General features: G+C 35.4%; 1 non-coding gene across 1 annotated transcript; it reads left to right on the forward strand.

Annotated features, from left to right (window-relative positions):
• The first annotated feature begins 456 nt into the window (after positions 1-456).
• On the forward strand, positions 457-563 carry LOC122442711. Its single transcript, XR_006269707.1, has one exon. It is a non-coding gene; the product is annotated as a U6 spliceosomal RNA (small nuclear RNA).
• Positions 564-23,085: the final 22,522 nt, after the last annotated feature.

Raw genomic sequence — 23,085 nt, forward strand, 5'->3', positions numbered from 1 at the left:
AAAAGAACACATAATCCAGTTTTTCTGTCCTCAGTAACATTCAGTATATAGTTGGCAGGGAAAGGGCAGGAAAGATTTTATAACTAGATCTTTAGACAGAAAGTGCACAATGCTCACTTGGCTACAAGTGATAAAAATATAAAAATGGATAGTGTGAATAGATGGCAATCTGTTCTGTTTAAACGAGCTCCAGATACTTGCCTCTTCTATATTGTGTGTGTCAGAATGCGTCAGTAGACTTTGCTCGTGTTGTCCATGACTCACTGGGGAATAAGAAGGTCTTTCTTTAAAGAGATGGGAAATTGTATCAGATTTTTCAATATCTTTAATTCCTCATTATTGATTTCCACTGTATAATGAGAGGCTCTGATTTTGTTATATCATATCATATTGCTCACATAAGTGGATATGTATTAAATTCCCCTGGTAGCTCAGCTGGTAAAGAATCGACCTGCAGTGCTCGCTTCGGCAGCACATATACTAAAATTGGAACAATACAGAGAAGATTAGCATGGCCCCTGTGCAAGGATGACATGCAAATTCGTGAAGTGTTCCATATTTTTATTCAATGCAATCCCTATCAAGCTACCAATGGTATTCTTCACAGAACTAGAACAAATAATTTCACAATTTGTATGGAAATACAAAAATCCTCGAATAGACAAAGCAATCTCAAGGAAGAAGAATGGAACTGGAGGAATCAACCTGCCTGACTTCAGGCTCTACTACAAAGCCATAGTTATCAAGACAGTATGGTACTGGCACAAAGACAGGAATATAGATCAATGGAACAGAATAGAAAGCCCAGAGATAAATCCACGAACCTATGGACACCTTAGCTTTGACAAAGGATGTGAGAATATACAATGGAAGAAAGACAACCTCTTTAACAAGTGGTGCTGGGAAAACTGGTCAACCACGTGTAAAAGAATGAAACTAGAACACTTTCTAACACCATACACAAAAATAAACTCAAAATGGATTAAAGATCTAAATGTAAGACCAGAAACTATAAAACTCCCAGAGGAGAACATGGGCAAAACACTCTCCGACATAAATCATAGCAGGATCCTCTATGACCCACCTCCCAGAATATTGGAAATAAAAGCAACAATAAACAAATGGGACCCAGTTAAACTTAAAAGCTTTTGCACAACAAAGGAAACTATAAGCAAGGTGAAAAGACAGCCCTCAGATTGGGAGAAAATAATAGCAAATGAAGAAACAGACAAAGGATTAATCTCAAAAATATGCAAGCAAACCCTGAAGCTCAATGCCAGAAAAATAAATGACCCAATCAAAAAATGGGCCAAAGAACTAAACAGACATTTCTCCAAAGAAGACATACAGATGGTTAACAAACACATGAAAAGATGCTCAACATCACTCATTATCAGAGAAATGCAAATCAAAACCACAATGAGGTACCATTACACGCCAGTCAGGATGGCTGCTATCCAAAAGTCTACAAGCACTAAATGCTGCAGAGGGTGTGGAGAAAAGGGAACCCTCTAACACTGTTGGTGGGAATGCAAACTAGTACAGCCACTGTGGAGAACAGTGTGGAGATTCCTTAAAAAACTGGAAATAGAACTGCCGTATGACCCAGCAATCCCACTTCTGGGCATACACACCGAGGAAACCAGATCTGAAAGAAACACATGTACCTCAATGTTCATCGCAGCACTGTTTATAATAGCCAGGACATGGAGGCAACCTAGATGCCCATCAGCAGATGAATGGATAAGAAAGCTATGATACATATATACAATGGAATATTACTCAGCCATTAAAAAGAATATATTTGAATCAGTTCTAGTGAGATGGATGAAACTGGAGCCCATTATACAGAGTGAAGTAAGCCAGAAAGATAAACACCAATACAGTATACTAATGCATATATATGGAATTTAGAAAGATGGTAACAATAACCCTATATGCAAAACAGAAAAAGAGACACAGATGTATAGAACAGACTTTTGGACTCTATGGGAGAAAGCGAGGGTGGGATGATCTGAGAGAACAGCGTCGAAACATGTATATTATCAAGTGTGGAATAGATCACCAGTCCAGGTTGGATGCATGAGACAAGTGGTCGGGGCTGGTGCACTGGGATGACCCAGAGGGATGGGATGGGGAGGGAGGTGGGAGCGGGGTTCAGGATGGGGAACACATGTAAATCCATGGCTGATTCATGTCAATGTATGGCAAAAACCACAATATTGTAAAGTAATTAGCCTCCAACTAAAAAAAATAAATGAAAAACAAAACAAAACAAAACAGAATCCGCCTGCAGTGCGGGAGACCTGGGTTCAATCCTTGGGTTGGGAAGATCCCTGAAGAAGGGATAGGCTACCCACTCCAGTATTCTGGTCTGGAGAATTCCATGGACTGTATAGTCCATGGGGTGACAAAGTGCTGGACATGACTGAACAACTTTCACTCACTCATATTAAATTTAGTGCTCAGTCTCCTTTGTGTGTGGAATTAGATATATTAATTAAAGAAAAGTTTTGATGTCAGGTGTGATTTGTGTGATGATAGAGAGTTCTCTGTGTGTCATATTTGTTATTTTTCTCTTGATGTTTACTTGAATAGTATTTTTCCTATAGTATGTGCTTTAATACCACTTTGACAAGGAGTTTATGTGCAGTGACGTTTTAAATATCATAATATCTGAAAAATTAAACAAATATCTCTTCATGTTACTGAGCAGATAAAACTATTTTTAAAGAACTTTAGAAAACCAATAATAAGCAAAGTAAATTACTCTCTCATAAGCAGTAATAGTTTTGTAGGCTGGAATTTTTTTTTTCCAGAATAAATACATTTCTCAGTAACCAACCCATGCACTAAACAGCAAAAACATAGACCAATGATAGCACTGAGGAGATTCATATGTGAAAAAAATTTATATCCAGATTAAACTGTAATAATCACAGCATTAGATAGTGGTATGAGCATGCTCTGGAAACTTTTCTTTCCAATGACCTAAGAATTTGTGAGGGGCTTTTGCACTTTATGTTATTTCATCATGAAATGCCAAATTTCACAAAATTTCTGTAGATTTTTACCTGGATTGTTTCTTTTTGCCATGTAAGTATTTTAAGTCCTGTGGTATGTAAACCCCCTCTCATTAATCTAAGCATTCACAAAATCTATCTGCATTTCATTACCTATTATATTTTTATCCTTAGCTCTTAGAAGAACATCCATGTATAAAAACTGTTTTACAATTGTTGAATAAAACAAAAACCATATACTCTTTATGACTAAGTAAAGTGACCCAGTGTTTCATACTTTTTTAAGATAAAAATGTTTTTGAAAAATAAAATAAAATAATTACATGAATTCAAGAAGATGAGTCCTTCTCGTGACCAGGAAGATCAAGAGCAAGAAATATTTCAAAGCAAAGCAATTAAACGAAAATCATGAAAGAAATGGTGAGACATGTGACTAATATGCCAAATGAACTAAAATGCATGTATAAAATCAGAATACATAGAAGAAAATGAAGAAGAGCCAATATTTATAATGATACAGAAGAAAAATTTCTTCTATCTGAATAAAGACTTGAGCTTTCATACTGAAGGGGTTTATCGAGTTACAGGCTGGATTGATGAGAAAATGTGCATTGCCTGAACACATCTTGGTAACAATTCTGAAACTTCTTAGTTCCTTGCTTAAATTTTGATAGATTTGGTCAAAGAAAAGAAAAAAGAGTTGAAATGAAGATAAGGTGAATAATATAATCAATAATCTTAATTTAACATATACATGTAAGATTTTTATCATTTAAAGAGAAAATATACACTCTTTGTTGTATACACCTAAAACTTAAAAAAATGACTGTATTAAACATAAAGCACATATTTATAAAGTTCAAATGTATAAAATTTTATTAGCAACATAGTATAGTTGTGAATAAATATATTTCAAAATTATGAATAAAATGTAACCAACACAATTAATTATTTAGAAAGACACTACACAACTACTTTTGCAACAAAGGGAAAGTCAAAAGAAAAATTGAAAACTATAAGAAAATGAAAAAAAAAGAGAGAACATGTAGTAACTAAATCTATATGTTGCAAATTATGTTTAGATAACAAAATTATAGGTTTAAATATCTCAATTACTAAAGAAGGGAAAAATTCCTTCAGTTAACTTACATAGCAAAATTACCTTTAATATAAAAATCTGAAAAAATTAAGGTCACAAAAGGACACTCATTTATAACCTTAATTAGAAATACAGTTATAACAGTTTGAAATAAATTATTAGCAAACAGAATCTGGTAATATAAGAAAGAATTAATATAGTGGCACCAAAAATTGATATAATTTATGCCAAAAGAAAAAAAAACAATATTGAAACATGTCAAAAGGACAAGTAAAACCTAGCGTCCATTCTTGACTAAAAATCTAAATAAATTAAAAGAGGGGAAAACACTTCCCAATTTATTTTCTAGAACCACTAACAGGCTGACACCAAACTAGAAGCTATAAGAAAAAACAGTATAGACAAATATCCCTTGAGAGCATAAATGTAAGTATCCTTAAAAATGTTAAATGAACATTTGATTCTCAGGACAGACCTAGATATAGTATTTTTTTATATTGCCAGATAGCAGATTAAATCTTACAGTATAAAAAATTATACTACTTCTGGACTAAGTGAGGCCAATTCTGAGAATCAAAGATTTATTTAACATTTTACCATATAAACTGAATCAAGGTGAATGAACATATATTGATAATTATTTCCTTTATGCACACACACAAAAAAACACTTTATAAAATTCAGTACACATTCATGCAAACCAAGAATAGAAACTTCTTCAAGCTTAAAAGATCATCTAAGTAAAACCCTAAATTTTAATAGCAAAATATTGAATGCATCCTATACAATGTCTTAAACAAGATAAAGATATCAACACTTGCCACTGCTTTCAACATTGTTGCAGGGATCCTAAACAGTGCAGTAAAGTGCGCACACACAAACACACACATACACACACAAGAGCAAGTAAAAGATATGTCAAATGTCAATTTGGAGAAGAAGAAGTAAATTTTCTTTTCTTATTTGCTTGTAGTAATAAGTTTATAAGTTTGCGTAAGTTCAAAATGTTAAGGAATCTACAGAAAAAGAAACTACTAGAACTATTTGTTAAGCTTGTTGAATAAAATAGCAATGTTTAAAATCATTCTTCAAAAACTGAATGTATCTCCACATACTATCAAAAAAGTTGCAAAATAAAAGTTACATTATTTTAAAAACTTCAAAAACATAAAATATTGATATTCAAGGATACAGGTAACAAAATATGGGCAAGAAAACTTCTACACAAACATTTTCAGCGATTTTATTTGTAATAGCCAGAAACAGGAATCAAGATGAAGGCACAACAGGTTGCTGGATAATGCACTTGAATACCAGTTAGCAATATAAATTAATGAACCAGTGGTACATGCAGTAATATAAATGTTGCTCAAAACACTGTGTGGAGTGAAAAAAGGCTAGGTACAAAGGGGGATATGTGATTTCAATGGACATCTTTAGGAAATACAAAGTAATCTAAAGTGTCAGAAGTCAGATATATAATTGCCTGCACAAAGGGCAGGATTGCCTGTAGAGGCATGAAGACATTTTCAAGGCCCCCAGAAAAATTCTACACATTGCCTGTGGTGGTTTTATGTCTGTGTATATCTGTCAACCTGGCAGGCTCCTCTGTCCATGGGATTCTCCAAGCAAGGATGCTGAAATGAGTCACCACGCCCTCCTCCAGGGGATCTCCTCAATACAGGACTCCAACTTGTTTCTCTTACATTGCATCTCTTACGTCTCCTGCATTGGCAGGAGGGTTCTTTACCATTAGTGCCGCCAGGGAAGCCCTGTATACCTTATACATGGGGAGAATTTACTATACACAAATTAAACTTTAATAAAGTTGATTTTGAAAAGTGTAAATAAAATAGAAATAAAATATAGATAGACAAAAAACAGTAAGTATTATTCTTTTCTTTTTTATTTTCTCCCAATCTGGGCTTATCTTTTCATCATCTTCTTTTTTTTTTTCATTTATTTTTATTAGTTGGAGGCTAATCACTTTACAATACCGCAGTGGGTCCTGTCATACATTGAATCAGCCATGGATTTACATGTATTCCCCATCCCGATCCCCCCTCCCACCTCTCTCTCTACCCAGTCCCTCTGGGTCTTCCCAGTGCACCAGGCCTGAGCACTTGTCTCATGCATCCAACCTGGGCTGGTGGTCTGTTTCACTATAGATAATATACATGTTTCGATGCTGTTCTCTCGAAACATCCCACCCTCGCCTTCTCCCACAGAGTCCAAAAGTCTGTTCTATACATCTGTGTCTCTTTTTCTGTTTTGCATATAGGGTTATTGTTACCATCTTTCTAAATTCCATATATATGCATTAGTATACTGTATTGGTGTTTATCTTTCTGGCTTACTTCACTCTGTATAATGGGCTCCAGTTTCATCCATCTCACTAGAACTGATTCAAATATATTCTTTTTAATGGCTGAGTAATATTCCATTGTATATATGTATCATAGCTTTCTTATCCATTCATCTGCTGATGGGCATCTAGGTTGCCTCCATGTCCTGGCTATTATAAACAGTGCTGCGATGAACATTGAGGTACATGTGTTTCTTTCAGATCTGGTTTCCTCGGTGTGTATGCCCAGAAGTGGGATTGCTGGGTCATACGGCAGTTCTATTTCCAGTTTTTTAAGGAATCTCCACACTGTTCTCCACAGTGGCTGTACTAGTTTGCATTCCCACCAACAGTGTTAGAGGGTTCCCTTTTCTCCACACCCTCTGCAGCATTTAGTGCTTGTAGACTTTTGGATAGCAGCCATCCTGACTGGCGTGTAATGGTACCTCATTGTGGTTTTGATTTGCATTTCTCTGATAATGAGTGATGTTGAGCATCTTTTCATGTGTTTGTTAACCATCTGTATGTCTTCTTTGGAGAAATGTCTGTTTAGTTCTTTGGCCCATTTTTTGATTGGGTCATTTATTTTTCTGGCATTGAGCTTCAGGGTTTGCTTGTATATTTTTGAGATTAATCCTTTGTCTGTTTCTTCATTTGCTATTATTTTCTCCCAATCTGAGGGCTGTCTTTTCACCTTGCTTATAGTTTCCTTTGTTGTGCAAAAGCTTTTAAGTTTAACTGGGTCCCATTTGTTTATTGTTGCTTTTATTTCCAATATTCTGGGAGGTGGGTCATAGAGGATCCTGCTATGATTTATGTCGGAGAGTGTTTTGCCCATGTTCTCCTCTGGGAGTTTTATAGTTTCTGGTCTTACATTTAGATCTTTAATCCATTTTGAGTTTATTTTTGTGTATGGTGTTAGAAAGTGTTCTAGTTTCATTCTTTTACACGTGGTTGACCAGTTTTCCCAGCACCACTTATTAAAGAGGTTGCCTTTTTTCTATTGTATATCCTTTCCTCCTTTGTCGAAGCTAAGGTGTCCATAGGTTTGTGGATTTATCTCTGGGCTTTCTATTCTGTTCCATTGATCTATATTCCTGTCTTTGTGCCAGTACCATACTGTCTTGATGACTGTGGCTTTGTAGTATAGTCTGAAGTCAGGCAGGTTGATTCCTCCAGTTCCATTCTTCTTTCTCAAGATAACTTTAGGTATTTGAGGTTTTCTCGTATTTCCATACAAATTGTGAAATTATTTGTTCCAGTTCTGTGAAAAATGCCGTTGGTAGCTTGATAGGGATTGTATTGAATCTATAGATTGCTTTGGGTAGAATAGCCATTTTGACAATATTGATTCTTCCAATCCGTGAACACGGTATGTTTCTCCAAAAAACAGTAAGTATTATTCTAACCCTCAAGATTTTTAAAATATAAATCAGTGACACATAGAGATGTCTACTCTTAGTTTATTATTAAAGATGTACTGGAAGACTTTGGAAAAAGAAACAAAAAAGATTGGCATAACATAAAAATATTTTTAGATGTCTTTTGCTATAATATGAATATGATTTATAAAATTCAAGAGAACCTCATAAAATATACCTATCAGAATTAATAATATATATTCTAATTCAGTTAAGATAGCTAAATAAAATAGTTCTATTCTACTCTAAGTATAAATTCCTGTAAGTGAAAGTGGGAAACATATTTCACTCACAATAGTAAATAAAATAAAATAGTAAGTAAAATTAAAAATTTTTAGATATGCTGCTGCTAAGTCACTTCAGTCATGTCCGACTCTGTGAGACCCCATAGATGGCAGCCCACCAGGCTCCCCCATTCCTGGGATTCTCCAGGCAAGGATACTGGAGTGGGCTGCCATTTATATAATGTGTAAAAAAAACTATGAGTCCCTATAATGATAAATGTAGTACTCTAAACAGATAACAGTATGATCTAAAAAAATATAAAGTCATATCATAATCTTGGAGGGGTAATTATTAATAATATCTAGTTTCAAAAATCTTTCCAGGTTGCATATGTATGTGTCAATATTTTTGATAAACAATTTGCCACATCTAATATGGTAAGTTCCATTAATAAAATTGAAGATAGGAAATGATAAAATAAGAGTAAGTAGCAACTGGAGGAGGGCATGGTGACCTACTCCAGTATTCTTACTTAGAGAATCCCAAGGACAGAAGAGCCTGCCAGGCTACAGTCCATAGGGTTGCAAGGAGTTGGACATGACTGAAGCCACTTAGCACTCACTCATAAGGTAAACAATGTGAAGAGTTTTGACAGATATACATACAGATATAAATATATTGTTGGTGAAAGCAAAAAATGGTACAGTTATTGATAAAAACAGTTCAGTAGTCTCTTGTTAAAAATATACTTCCTATCCAATCCAGCAATTTTATTCCACAGTATTTACCAAAATAGAATAAAAACTTATGTTCATACAAAAAAACCCTTGTACTATATATTTAATATGGCCTTATTCAGATATGCAAAAAACTGGAAACAGAAAAAAAAATCAACTGGCTACTAACCAAATGGTAGTCTATCCATATAATAGAGCACTGCTCAGTGTTTAAAAAGAAATGAACTGAGACTTCTCCTTGTGTGAAAATAGTTGATACTTTTCCTTATTTCCTCTGCTAAGACAACTAAGAAATGTGGATATTACATATAAAACAATTCTAAGAAGACAAAGTGGAGAGGAGAAGACCAATAGGCTAAAGCCCTCAAGACCGAAGGACAGTATAAAGGTATGCTCCCTACGTTTTGTGTTTTATTTGCTTGTTTGCTTGGTTTTTGCCACACATATCCAAGAATGGGATTTAAATATAACAGTCTGATGTGGTTCTAAATAAAGGTAGAGGAAATGGTTAAAGATTACTATGTTATATGTGAGAAAGAATAGACAGTTATAAAGGAAGGTATTTTGCTCAAACTCATTAAATTATGTCACTGTACTGTAAAGAATAATGTATGTATTGTTTAATTCCTAGAACCACTGAAAAACCACACAAAGATTCATTCAAAAACACTATTAAGATAAGAATAGGATTCTAAACAATATTCAAGGAAATATTAGAAAGATTAAGGAATACATAGAGAACAAACATTAAACATAAACAATGAAAAGCAGAAAAAGTTCAAAGATATCAATACATACAATAAAATGTATATGGTTGAATATGCCAATTAAATGAGAGAGATTGGAATAATGAACTTAAACACACGCTTAACTATATGCAATAAATCAACTTGATTTCAGCATTAAAAGTAGAATCTTTGAGATCTAAGCAAAGATTGACACCCAAAATATGATCTATTAAAAGTAATCAAAAAAGAAACAAAAATACCTCGAGAGGAATGAAAATGAAAACATAATATATCGAAACTTATGAGACATAGCTATGGCAGTGCTTAGAGGGAAACTTAACCTTAGTTCAGTTCAGTTCAGTCACTCAGTCGTGTCCGACTCTTTGTGACCCCATGGACTGCAGCATGCCAGGTTTCCCTGTCCATCACTAACTCCCCGAGCCTACTCAAACTCATGTCCATCGCGTCAGTGATGCCATCCAACCATCTCATCCTCTGTTGTCCCCCTTCTTCTCCCGCCTTCAATCTTTCCCAGCATCAGGGTCTTTTCCAATGAGTCAGTTCTTTGCATCAGATGGCCAAAGTTTTGGAGTTTCAGCTTCAGCATCAGTCTTTTCAATGAATATTCAGGACTGATTTCCTTTAGGATTGACTGGTTGGATCTCCTTAAGACATTGGTAAAAGAAGAGAAAACTAAACATAAAGCAAGCAGAAAGAAACAATAAAGATCAGAATAGAAATTAAGGAAATGGAGAATAGAAAAGCAATATATATCAATGAGACCAAGAACCGACTCTGAAAATACCAACAAACAAATTGCTACACTGACCAAGAAAAAGAAAAAGAGACACCAATTACTACAATCAGAAATAAAGAAGGGTCTGCTACTACTGACTTTATAGAAATAAACAGGCTTGCCTGGTGACTCAGCAGTAAAGAATCTACCTGCAATGTAGGAGACAGGCGAAGTGAGTTCGGGAAGTGAGTTGGTTAGGAAGATCCTGGAGCAGGGCATGGCAACCCACTTCATTATTCTTGCCTGGGGCTACAGTCCATGGAGTCACAAAGAGACAGACATGATTTAGAGACTAAACAACATGAAGGAGTGCTAAGAACAATTGTATGCCAATACGTTCTGCAATCTGCATGAAACAAAATTCTTCAGCTAAAATGGTGACATAGGAGCTCCTGAGTTCCCCTGCGCCACAGACACATCGAACTTGCAGCCACACACTCTTCTGAAAGACATCCAGAAACTAGCTGAGGAACTCCTACACACCAGATTGTTTAATTAATTAGCAAAGAGATCCTTTGACTGAGGTGGCCTCATGCCTTAGCACACTATTTAAGCACAATACAACCTAAGCCTGTAAATGCCTCAGGTTAAGAAATCAAAACTTTATGACAACCAATCACAAACAGCCAACTAGGCTGTTCCCCCCAAAAGGTGACCTCTTAAGCTATATAGCCAATCAATTTCTTCGTTTTGTTTCTGGGTTTGGTAAAGAATCTGCCTGTAATTCAGGAGATTCCAATATGATTCCTGGGTTGGGAAGATGCCCTGGAGAAGGGATAGGCTACCCAATCCAGTATCTTGGGCTTTCCTGGTGACTAAGTTGGTAAAGAACCCACCTGTAGTGGGGGAGACCTGGATTCCATCCCTGGGTTGGGAAGATCCTCTGGAAGAGGGCATGGCAACCCACTCCAGTATTCTCTCCTGGAGAATCCACATGGACAGAAGAGCCTGGCAGGCTGCAGTCCATGGGGTTACGGAGTCAGATATGACTGAGCGACTAAGCACATTTCTCTACAAAACTCTTGCTGCTAGCTCCTGTCAGTGGAGTGCTTCTTACCACTTCCCATTTGGTGCTAATCTGAATCAGTTTGCTCAAATAAACTCTTAAAATTTTGTATATACTTTAGTTGATCTTTTAACAGGGTGAATGAAAAAATATCTACATTGAAACAGATAGGAAAGGCTGAGACACACTCTTGTCATAAATTCCACTCCCAGTGTAGTGCCATAATTATTAGGAGGGAACCCCAAGTGTCAGCTTCCTCCTGAGGATTTGAAACCATAAAACTCCTAGGAAAAAACCCTATAGGGATATAAATCCTTGACATTGTATTGAATTTGACACCAAAAGCAAAGGTAACAAAAGCAAAAATAGACAAGAGAATCCATATCCAATTAAAAGGCCTCTGAATAGCAAGGTAAACCATCAACAAAATGAAAAGGCAACCTACTGAATGGGAGAAAATATTTGCATACCATATATCCAAAAGGGGTTAATATTCAAAATACACAAAGAATACATTTGTGAATATGGGCAAAACAACAAATACACTGATTAAAAATGAGCAAAGGATCTAAATAGACATTATCCAAAAGAAGACATGCAAACGGCCAAGAGGTACATGAAAAGATGCTCAACCTTACTAATTACTATGAAAATGCAAATCAAAACCACACCTGTTAAAATGGCTATTATCAAAAAGACAAGAGATGTCAAATGCTGGCAAGGATTGGAGAAAAGAGAAATTTTGTACACTGTTGGTGGGAGTGTAAACTTGCATAATAGCCTTAGGAAAGAGCAGGGAGTTCCTCCGGAGAAGGAAATGACAACTCACTTCAGTATTCTTGCCTGGAGAGTCCTGTGGACAGGGGAGCCTGGTGGGCTACTGTCCGTGGGGTCGCACAGAGTCCGACACATCTGAAGCAGCTGCAGCAGCAGCAGGGAGTTCCTCAAGAATTTTAAAATAGAACTACCATAAGAACCAGCACTCCCACCTCCCGGTATATAACCAAAGGAAACAAAGTCATTATCTCAAAGCCACATTTGTACTCTCGTGTTTACATGTTGCAGCATTATTTATAATATTTACATTGTGGAAACAATCTAAGTGTCCATGGAGGAATGAATGATGAAATGTGGTAGATGGTACACACACATATAGATGTGCATGTATACATACACATGTACATGGGGTAGATGGTACACACACATATAGATGTGCATGTATACATACACATGTACATGAAATGAAATACTATTTAACCTTATAAAAGAGGGAAATCCTGCCATTTGTGATAAAATGGATGGAGCTGAAAGACAGGTATATTTCTTTGTTTTATGATGTTTCAGGACAGAAACAGTCAGATAATTCTCTGATTATCTATAAAGCCAGTCAAAATTTCAGGGTGCATTCCTGATTTTATCTCTTCTGAGAAAATTTTGATATGATATTTTTAAAATTCAAAGCAATATTTATATTGGTATTAACAATAGTAATGCCTTTGTTATTAACAAAGACATGACACAAGAAAAGTAATGTTCAATATTTTTCAGAGAAAAACACTATTATACTTCATAATATTATATTTTTTATACTTCCAATAAAAAAGATAAAAATAAAAATAAATAAGTAGGCCAATTCTAGATTTTAGTTTATCATGCAGAGGGAACAGCTACATTTAATGAAACTGAACTTGATATTATCTTAGGACAAGAAACTGATGACTATGTCATGATTTCATTGGTATTATAAATCAAAACAAATCCAATAGAGATATAGGATGACCATTTTTTCTCTCAATGTTACCCAAGAGGAACTGGTAGAATTTTGGAGTCAAAGAGCTCTACAGATAATCCTTAAGAATAATTTGGCCAGAATATATTAGTTAGGAATTCAACTGGGTAGAGTAACAGAATATTCAACACTCAATGCTTCACTTACAATAAAAGTCTGGAGGTAAAATGCTGTAAGCATTACTTTAATTCTCATGACTCTTTTTTTCTGTTTCACTGGACTTGGTTCATGCCTACTCATCTGCTATTTGTTACCTTGTGTGTACAGCATGGCTACTGAATATAAAGGCATCATTTTCACAATCAAAGCAATAAGAATTTGAAAAAAGGTGCCTGTCCTGTCTCTTTCTTGGGAACATAATATTTCTTAAAAGAAAAGCCCTATCCTAGGATATCATGCAATATTCCATGGGAGAGAATGGTTCACATGGCCAGTGAGAGCAGAAAGGGAGTCTGGAAAACTATCTTTCCAAGGGTTAGAGCAAACACTGAGACTGTCTTTTCCCAACTGTTGTACATTGCCTGGGGTGGGACACATTAAAATTAGGTTCTGTTAGAAGGAAGTAATGGAACAGCAGCTAAAGGGAAAGTGAATAATAGTGCTTACTACACACAACTGAAATGTCCTTCTTGAAGAAATAATATAATCCCTAAAGATTTGGAGATATTCTAGCTAAAATATTGAAATCATTAGAAATAGTCATTTTTTTCTTCCTTTCTCTCTTTCCTTCCTTTTTAAGTAAGTTGGATATCCCACACAGATCGGTTCTCCAGTAGCTTTCTACAAAGCCTTCAGTCAGTTCCTGAGTCAGGTAATCTAGCACCTGCATATGGTTGTCTGGTACCCATCTCTGAGCACACTGCTTCCTTTGCAACTCTGTCTCTTACCAGATGCTGCCACAGTTACATTTGACTTTAGAACTCACTCAGACTGGGATGAAGAAAATGGCTATTTCTTCTCCATTTGCCAATAGAGCTATATTTACACTATAATAGTAATAGGATACAAGAGATCACATGTGAGTTGTTAAATTCTGGGTCATGAAACAGGCGAAGAGAAGTCTAAGACAACTCTAATTTCAGATGGGAAGTTGTTTATCAAGTTTTCTTTTGGTCTTTAGATCTTTTACTGCGAATGTGAGCTAGAAGGAAAACTGAGTAATATGAGTTTCATATCTCATTTTCTTCTTCCTTGCCTGTAATGACAGTCCTAATAACCAGGAGGCAGGAGGTGAGAAGTCTTATGGCCACATAGACAATCTACCCTCTGAATAGCTAATTTTATGTTACCTCAGAATAAACATTTATTCTTTACTTTACTCTCATATGCTGAGACATAGAGATTAATTTCATTATTTATCTGTACAGGCAATACATGAATAACAACTGAATACTTATACTGTATTTTCTAAAAATTAAACAAAAAATCAGGGAAGTTTTGATCTTCCAAACTGGCCTGATATGCATTTCCTCAAAACTATAGTCACTGACCTACTTGCAAAGCACTAATTTTTCCCACTTTGAATATTTTCTGGTGATGCAACAAATTCTATGCAATGTGCAATAGTTGAATCTGAAGCATTAGGACACTGCAGATGTGCAAAAAATGTTTTTAAGATTTTATTTTGTTAAGCAAAATGTAGAAACTAATCCGATATATACAGATGGCTTCTTTGTTATACAGAGAAATCATGCCAGAAACAATGCAAAATCTTAGATCCAAAGGACTTCCCTTACATATTTATTTTTACAAAACATGTTACTCCCTACACTATCACAAACATACTTTGTATATAATCTTTGTTTGTTCACATTAGTGACATAAAAACACAGCTTGAGGAAATACAGTAGGCTTTACATGTCAATGAGTTCATATACCACAGAAAATTTAATTGTACTTAACTGCTCTTTTTTTTTTTTTTGCCTTGTTTACTAGTTCTAGGATTACTACATTTGCTGATATACATATATGTATATTTCCAAGTTTAGTAAATACTTTTCCTGCAAAGAAAGTACTTTTTTGATTGGTCAGTAAAATCAACTATATTATTGCATTTAACTAAGTCTACTTTGTGAAGTGCAAAGCTAAATATTTAAGTGGAATATCTGATTAGCCCACATCTTTCAGGTTCCTAAGTATCTTGTCACTGTATATTCTTTTATTCTAGTTTCCACCTACATTAACTTAGTCAGTAATCCACTCGTTTGGGTTCCTTATTTCAGTTTTGGGCCATGGACTTCCAGAATTGACTTCAGTTCTATCAGAAAGAAAGATGCTCCAATATAAATGTTGTTAAGACTATATGCAGATTTCCTCAGTCTGTTTGCTGAGTTAAGACTCAGTGTTTTTCCTGATCTTTTTGCTTCTTGACAACTCTCTACAAAGTTTTCTTGACTTCTGACTTCTATGTGTACCCAAACTCTTCCTAAGAACTGGTTGATTGCTAAGCCAATCCCAAACTCTCTCAGTTTTCCCTTGTCTTTTTATTCTCTGGGAAGAAACCCTACCTGTATGGTCTCTGTGATTCAGTTTTCCCATGACTTTCATTCTTTTACTCAGTGGCAGTTTCCCTCAATTATCACGATATATTTGATTCCAGAACTTCTACTTCAGGCTTGTCTCTGCTATTTGAATTCTAGACTTGTATATCCAACACCCATTGGACATTTTTGCTTGAATTTCCATTAGGAATCTCAAACTTGACACTGGAAAATTCCACTCCAGATTTCATTTTCTTCACATAATTCTCCTCTCCTTCAGTCTTTACCATCTTAATGCCTATCTTGTTGCCAAAGCCAAAAATTTAGAAGTCATCTTTATTCCCTTCTTTCTCTCAGTTTCTGTATGACATTCCTTTATCAAGTCCTGTTAGGTCAAACTATAAAGTATATTCTGTATCCACCCACCTCATCTCATGCTTTCACCCTTCAACCCAAGTCAAAACCACCTAATTCCTGGACAAAACTATAATTCAAAAAGATACATGCAACCCTATATTCATAGCAGCAGTATTGACAATAGCTAAAACATGGAAACAACTTAAATTTCCATTGACAAATGAATGGATAAAGATGATGCGGTACATATATACAATGGAATATTAACCACAAAAAAGAACAAAATAATGCCATTTGCAGTAACATGGATAGAAATAGAGATTATCACACGAAGTGAGTCAGAAAGAGAAAGACAAACATCAGATGATATCACTTATATTTGGAGTCTAAAATAGGGCCCAAATGAACCTATCTACAAAAGAGAAACAGAATCACAGACATAGAGAACAGACCTGTGGTTGCCGAAGGGGAGGGGAGTGGAGGAGAGGGAAGTTCTGGGAGTCTGGGATTAGCAGATGCAAGCTGTTATATACAGGATGGATAAACAGCAAGGTCCTACTGTATAGTGCAGGAAATCGTATTCAAGATCCTGTGATAAATCATAATGGAAAAGAACATCTATATGTGTATAATCAAGTCACTATGCTGTACAACAGAGACTGGTACAACATTGTAAATCAACCATAGTGAAAGTAAAGTAGCTCAGTTGTGTCCGACTCTTTGCAACCCCATGGACTGTAGCCTACCATGCTCCTCTGTCCATGGGATTTTTCAGGCAAGAGTACTGGAGTAGGCTGCCATTTCCTTCTCCAGAGGATCTTCCAGACCCAGGGATCGAACCTGGGTCTCCTGCATTGTAGGCAGATGCTTTACTGTCTGAGCCACCAGGAAAGTTCTCCAATAAAAAATTTTTTAAAAACTCACCCATTATAATGAGAACCTATTCTCACTTAGTATCCTTGCTTCCTCTCTGATTCTTCTTCAATTTATTCTTCACATTATACCCAGGATGGCCCCATTCTTTTAGTGTAAATCAGACTATATACTTCCCTGAGTTAAAAACTCTGAATGAAAACCAAACTCACTGGTTTCAACTACAAAACCTGCTATAAGGTGACTTCTAACTACTATTGCGCCATCTCTTCTTGCTACAAGCCCATTACAGCCTTTTCTTTCCGGTTCCTTAAAAGTGAAGTGAAAGCTTTAGTTGCTGTCATGTCCAACTCTTTGTGACCTCGTGGACTGTAGCCCACTAGGCTCCTCTGTCCATGGGATTCTCTGGGCAAGAATACTGGAGTGGGTTGCTATTCCCTTCTCCAGGGGATCTTTCTGACCTAGGGATCAAACATGGGTGTCCTTCATTGCAGGCAGATTCTTTATCATCTGAGCCATCAAGGAAGCCCCCTTCCCATTCCTTAAATGTAAGTTAATAACTCCCAGAGAGGACTCCCCTGATTGTCTGCCTACAATTTCTACTCCTTCACCCAAATAAGTGCACTTATCAATAACTGACCTTTGTTTGGTACTCCTCCTTTGGCACAACCCAAAAATTTACTCCATAAAACCAGGAAGCTAGACAATGTTCACTGCTTTGTTCTGACTGTCTTAAATTATAATAATAGAAAGTGCTCAGTAACAGTAGTAATGAAACATGAAAATCATATTTCAGCCTCATATTTTACTGTGAATGGATCATAGTCCACCAATGAAAATGTAATACTTCAAACCCTAGTATTTTGTCTTGACAGCAATCACCAATCCATCTAAATCAGTAGTTCTCAGACTTGGCTTTATTTTATTATCATTTGGAACTTCTACAAAACACAGATGGTAGGCCTCAACTCCTAAGTTACTCATTTAATTGCTTTGGACTGTGTGTGCATCAATATTTGTATAAAGTATCCATAGGTGATCCTACTGTCATATATGGATAAGAACATTTGATTTACAGTTTTTATTTTAAAAATTTTAAATGTTTATACATCATATTTATTAGAGAATGCCTATAATCCCTAAAATATATGGGTTGTGTGACTTCCCTGGCAGTCCAGTGGTTAAAACTTTGCTCTCTAATGCAGGGAGTGTAGGTTCAGTCCCTGTGTGGGGAGGTAAGATCCCACATGCCTCTGGGCCAAAAAACCAAAATATAGAACAGAAGCAATATTGTAACAAATTCAATTAAGTCTTTATAAAAATGGTCTAAATTAAAAAAAATCTTAAAAAAATATATGGGCTGTAAAAAAATCATAAAATCTAGCTCCATCGGTCCAACTTGCCTCTTCATAGCTGCCTTCCCTCTATATAGTTGTTTTCGGTGTATACATACCATTTCTTTTTGTTTACACAAATCTTTAAATACCATAAATTACTGATTTAGGACAAAAATTCCTAGTTGGCACTGATAATAGTGTCTCACAACTTAATTGATCTCATTTGCCTGCTGAAACTGTGATTCACAATGGAATATTTTCTTGACAGAAAATCCATTTAATTAATCTCCTTGTTAATTTTTTCCCCATCAATCCAACAAAAACACATTTAACAAATTCAACAAAAGTAGGACATCCTAATTCTCTCCTAACCATTAAGGAAATTAAACCCTTAATAAAAACAAAGAAACCAATCAATCAAACAAAAAAATTCTCCACAAAGAAAACTTCAAAGCAGATGATTTTACAAAAAAGTTTTACCAAATGTTTTTGAATGAATATCAATCTTACATAAACTCTTTCAAGAGAATAGAAAGAAAAATCAACTACTTGTCTTACACCTTGCTTATCTTGCTTACAAAATAGGACAAAGAGATTATGGAAAAGGATAATTACAGGTCATTTTCAGTCAAAAGCATAGAAGAAAAATGCCGTATAAAGCATTATTCAAGGTTTAGAAAGGTGCGGGACTTTACTTTTGCACCCCAAAACTGAAATACCAATGTATTTTTCTTCTGCTTTATATCCATACCTCTGTAGACCCAAAGATGTGTTTGGTGAGAAATTTCAGAAGTCTGTTTAGGTCAGGTGCTATACTGATATTTGAATGTTAATTCTGCAGAACCAAAGAAAAAAAAGAATGAAAAGGGAGAAAGAAAGTGAGGAGATACTCCAGAGACTGAGAGTCCAATGAATCAGAGGCAATGATCAAATAGCAGAGGCTATCCAAGTCAAATTAAATACATTGCAGGCTGTGTATAATATCAGGGGGGCAGAAAAACAGATATAGACTGGTATAGGAAAAGCAGAGGCAGCAAAAGTGTGGGTCCAGAAAGACCTAGGTCAACACTATGTGTTAGGATTTTTGTTGGCTGAATTTTCTTTCACTCCTCCAATATAGGCTTTCAATCCAAAGCTTTTAAAAGGTATTAAGTTGGTGTCTACAGGGATTGCTCTTGTTGTTGTTCAGTTGCTCAGTTATGTCTGTTTGTGACCCCATGGACAGCAGCACACCAGGCTTCCCTGTCCTTCACCACCTCCCAGAGATTGCTTAAACTTATGTCCATTGAGCCGGCAATGACATCCAATCATCTCACCCTCTGTCATCCCCTTTTCTTCCTGCCTTCAATCTTTCTCAGCCTTAGAGTCTTTTCCAATGAGTCAGCTCTTCACATCAGGTGACCGAAGTATTAGAGCTTCAGCTTCAGCATCAGTCATTCCAATGAATATTCAGGACTGATTTCCTTTAGGATGGACTGGGTTGATCTCCTTTCTGTCCAAGGGACTCTCAAGAGCGTTCTCCAGCACCAGAGTTCGAAGGCATCAATTCTTCGGTGCTCAGCCTTCTTTATTTATGGTCCAGCTCTCACATCCATACATGACTCCTGGAAAAACCATAGCTTTGACTAGACCGACCTTTGTAGACAAAGTAATGTCTCTGCTTTTTAATACACTGTCTAGGCTTGTCACTGCTTTTCTTCCAAGGACCAAGCATCTTTTAATTTCATGGCTTCAGTCACTCTCCACAGTAATTTTGGAGACCAAGCAAATAAAGTCTGTTACTGTTTCCATTGTTTCCCCATCTATTTGCCATGAGATGATGGGAGCAGATGCCATGATCTTCATTTTTTGAATGCTGCATTTTAAGCCAGCTTTTTCACTCTCTTCTTTCACCTTTATCAAGAGTCTGTTTAATTCCTCTTTGCTTTCTGCCATAAGGGTGGTGTCATCTGCATATTTGAGGTTATCGATATTTCTCCCAGAAATCTTGATTCGAGCTTGTGCTTCATCCAGCCCAGCATTTCACATGATGTACTCTGTATATAAGTTAAATAAGCAGGGTGACAATATACACACTTGACATACTCCTTCCCCAAGTTTGAACCAGTCTGTTGTTCCATGTCTGGTTCTAACTGTTGCTTCTTGACCTGCATGTTTCTCAGAAGGCAGGTAAGATGGTCTGATATTCCCATTTCTTTAAGAATTTCCCACAGTTTGTTGTATTTACACAGTGAAAGGCTTTAGTGTAGTCATCAAAGCAGAAGTAGATGCTTTTCTGGAATTCTCTAGCTTTTTCTCTGATCCAACAAATGTTGGCAATTTGATCTCTGGTTCCTCTGCTTTTTCTAAATCCAGCTTTTACACCTGGAAGTTCTTGGTTCACACACTGTTGAAGCCTAGCTTGAGGGGTTTTGAGCATTACATTGCTATCAGGGATCGTAGCAAGCAAATTTAGGGGTCTTGCCTCAAAACCAATGAGTTTGATTCTCATGTTAGTCCTTGAATTGTTCTGTGTTCCAGAGTGAGTGATTATGATCTTACCAAACAGGACTAGACACAAGCAACTAGAGGATGGAAAGAGTGAATGGCACAGTTAAACTGCTCCCAGTTGCTGGATAAACAATGTAAAGTAGTTCCCCTACAAAGCTTGGGTCTAGAAGGGATTTAATGACCTGTCAGTATACAACCTCATGATGAAAGAGAAATTTTATTGTAATTTGTATTTTTATTCTTATAATTTATGCAATTATTCTCTCCAAACTCCTGTACAGATGTAAAGTTGGAGAGAAATAAATCCATAAATGTAACATTATATTATATATTAGTATATAATATTCTTATATATATAGCATTTTCTGGTTAATTATTTACCGAAATTAGGGTACAACCACATAGTTTGAATAAACTTAGCCAATACTGAATTGATTTTATTTTTTTAAAAAATGAAACTCAATATAAATGAACATTTTGCATTTCTTCTAGGTCTGTGACCAACTTTATGCAAAGTTAATAGAAAAAGTATTTATCTACCTGATAAATTGACAGTGGCTATACAAGGACTTATTAATCTTAAAATAAATAAAGAACCAAATGCCTACATGGATATGTTAATTATTATTTTTCATCTAAATCTGAATTGTTAGTTTCTTGCTTATTTAGCAATCTTTAATATCTCTCTCTTAATTGATAAAATTGTGTCTCCAACAAACAATCCCCAAACTGTATTTTAGAAAAGAAATTAATTTCCTAGTTACAGGAATGCAAAGCCAGACATGCTGCACTCCCATATTTACTTTTTTATTACTATTTTCTTATTTAGAAATAGTTGAACCAATTTAAACTAAACTTGAATTAAAAAATAAAACACTCCAAGCTGAGTCCTCATGTGCTGAATTTCTGTCTCAGAGCCTGTTTTATAGCTGAATTACAAATACTAAAGAAAATTTATAATAGAACCTGGGACAACCTCATTTTGTAATGGGAGGTAATGGTCACCAGCAATGAGAGAATATATTGTGCTCAGATGTCAACCTCTTTACCTTTCTAAAACAGTGGCTCTTGAGTTTAGAAATCAATATCCATATATTTTGTCTTATGCACCACTTTGTCATAACACAATATCTTTCCCTGCTGAGGTGAAAAAGGGTCTAGTTTAGTAACAAAAATGAGGTGGGCAGGAATTGTTAGACAATTTATAGTTCTTCCTAAAAATAAATTGAAGGCTATTACCAATAAAGTACATAGAAATGAGGGGGAGAAAAGAGAGAAGAGACCAATAGATCTGAATATTATGCAAACTCAAAATGTAAGAAATGAAAAATCTGAAGTTTTCTATATATAGGCAAAGTATATCACATGCAAAATAAATAACATTTATTCTTTATAATAAAATTAAAAAGAATAACTTAAATACCCTTAAATTACCAGGCTAAATTACCAGGTTTAAGAATTTTGGTCAGTGTTCTAAAATGATATAACAAATCACATTATAAGAAATCATTTTCTTGGTAAAACACAAAAGTGCTCTGCTATAGGTTAGGCAGAATTAATTTTAATTAACATTAAAATAAAGAAATATTATAACACCTAAAATGTTCATTTCATGTATCTATGACTGAACACCTTACAAAAGACAGGCATCATCCTAAATCTATTAATCTAAGTTGTATTTTTAAATCTAAATATTTTCTTTCATATTATATGATCATCAAATAACATGTTCATCTCTAGCAGAGCACTCAATTTCTTCAAGTTCATTGTAAATGTTTTTAGAGTTTAATGTCTTTGCATAGTTGTGCCCAATTTTTAACATTTTTCCTATAATCTAGTCAATGAAAGCAGTATTATCCTCTTCCTTTTGGTAATTATGGAAAAGAAGTGAAAAACTCTTCCCAGTGTTTCAAAAAATAACATTTCATAAATATGAATTTCCAAATCCCCAAGCAATCAAAACTAATGATGTTTGACACTGGTGGTTGAATTTATGACTAGTACAGTAACAGTTTGAATGTTCTCATTAGACTTGCAATCCAATGTAATCGGGTTTAAATTATGTCTTTAACTTGACCTGGTCATTGATTTTGCACTGGACAATGGCTTTCTCTTACATTAAATTTTTTCTCAGAGTCCATTTGAGCATTTGGTTATGTAGTGAAATAGGCTTTAATTGTGTTGTGAAAGAAATTCTTCTTAACACAGCAGAGAAAAGCAAGGAGAGCCATGCTATTTGTCAAAATCTCTTTTGGCTTCAGCTATTATACATTGCAAATGGATTAGCTTTCAAAAAATTCAATCTTTACTATTTTTTTCATTGGGGGGAAAGGAGAAATAGTGTTGAAAACTGTATTTCATAAGGGTGCAGCTCTTTGTT

This window comes from Cervus canadensis, chromosome 5 (genome assembly GCF_019320065.1).
Source record: "Cervus canadensis isolate Bull #8, Minnesota chromosome 5, ASM1932006v1, whole genome shotgun sequence".
In the NCBI taxonomy this organism is placed as follows: domain Eukaryota; kingdom Metazoa; phylum Chordata; class Mammalia; order Artiodactyla; family Cervidae; genus Cervus; species Cervus canadensis.